We start from the raw sequence: 2,050 nt of genomic DNA on the forward strand, positions 1-2,050 counted from the left end.
ATGGAATCGTTTACACAAAGGAGGACAAAGCCGAAGTACTAAAGGACGAACTCGAAAAGGCATGTCAAAACAATGAAGACGTCGACTTTACCATCAAAGTCGAGAACTTCGCAAGAAGACTAAAAACGAGAAAGGGAAGAATAGGACTAGTCCACACGTCCCCCGAAGAAATAAAAAATTTGATAAAAATGACAAATGCAAAAAAAGCACCAGGACCGAATAACATTACTAACAAGGCCCTCAAGAATCTACCGATGAAAGCAGTTGTATACATCACCAACATCGTGAATGGCATACTAAAACTGCCATACTTCCCGGACAGATGGAAGAAAGCCCATGTAATGATGAAAACCGGGAAAAGACGGCACTTTTCCACAAAACTACAGACCGATCAGCTTACTCTCATAGGTAAGCAAAATCGCAGAGAGAGTCATTCTAAAAAGACTCAATGATGAATCTCTAGCTTTGGGATCTATACCAGAATCTCAGTTCGGATTCAGATCCGAACATTCATGCGAACTACAAGTACTGAGACTTACAAAACACATCACTAAAGGCTTCAATGAAAAGTTGTACACAGCAACTGCGTTCCTCGACGTGAGTAAAGCGCTTGATAGAGTATGGCATCTGGGTCTGCTCTACAAAATGAGTAGCCTAGGTTAAAGTGAGGCGATGACATGTCTCCTTGCGTCATACCTGGCCAACAGAAGGTTCAAAGTCAAGATAGGACCAACACTATCTGAGCTCGGGACCCTGGAGTCCGGTGTGCCTCAGGGGCGGTGCTGTCGCCTTACCTGTACACTATCTACACTGCTGACACTCCGACAGACCCCAGAACACTGGTTAGTCTGTACGCGGACGATACAGCCATAGCAGCCAGTAGTAGAGATCCAAATCTGGCTGCCAATCATCTGCAAAGTGCTCTGAATAGATTCCAAAGATGGTGTATAAAGTGGAAAATTGTACTAAATCCCGATAAGACGCAAGCCGTTATGTAGAAACAAGGGAAAAGAGACCAGACAGGAAGATCACGGTAGGAAATACCCCTGTAGAATGGTTGTTGTCAAGACGCGCAACAGAGAGGTCGTGCCGATAGCAAAGCAGATAAGAAAACAATAGGGCATTAATGGTGCTTATCAGCACCCAGTGAATGTAAGCACTGAAAGTGAATTGTCCTTTGTACTCAAACAAAGAAAATAACGAATGAACCGTTGTTATCAGTAAAACCGTTGAAAACCGTTGAATTTATTGGCGCCTTAGCGGATACCGGTAATAGCGGTAAATTCAGAACACATACGGGTTAACCACAGTGGGTCCGTAAGGGATGACACTGCGAGGCTTGGAATAGTAGCAATTCAAGTCGAGCAGCAACAGCACCCTGCCCCTGTGGTATAGAGAACCGCAAGTGGAACCTTCCCTGTCAACACAGGGAGTGAACTACCGAGTAGGCTCCTTGGACGGCACCCAGAATCCGGACAGGCAGCGGCCAGCACGGACGAAAAAACAGAGTCTCTTAAGTAAGACACTAAAATCTTGTTTGATCAAATTGTTCACTGCCGTAAGGCTACATGGCGTCAAACACCCCCCTAGGAAGTCCCGACACGCAAGTGTCGGAACTTGAAGACGAAGTTAGCGACAATCCCTTGTCGCCCACCCCACAGGTTGACACTTATAATTATTATGACATTCTTGATAACGAGTTAACCGAAATAATCACTGAAATAAAAGAATCGCGCGAACAGCACACGCAATTACAAGAGGACATCATGGACGATGACACCCAAAAGAAGAGAGCCCTCCCTGACGACTCGGACAACGAAGTCGAAGAAATGAAAAAAACCAAAAAAGAAGACTTAGAACTCATGGAGAAGACAGAAATGCTTCAAGCCATAGAGAAACTTCACAGAATTATAGAAGTACAGCATCGAAGCTACAGGAAAACGCAAGAGGACATGCAAGCCCAAATCAAGGACTTGCAGAGAATAATCAAAGAAAAGGACGCCGACAATAGACGCCTAACGGACAAAATACTGGCCTTACTTGACAAAAA

Source organism: Diabrotica undecimpunctata, chromosome 9 (assembly GCF_040954645.1).
Source record: "Diabrotica undecimpunctata isolate CICGRU chromosome 9, icDiaUnde3, whole genome shotgun sequence".
NCBI classification, from domain to species: Eukaryota; Metazoa; Arthropoda; class Insecta; order Coleoptera; family Chrysomelidae; genus Diabrotica; species Diabrotica undecimpunctata.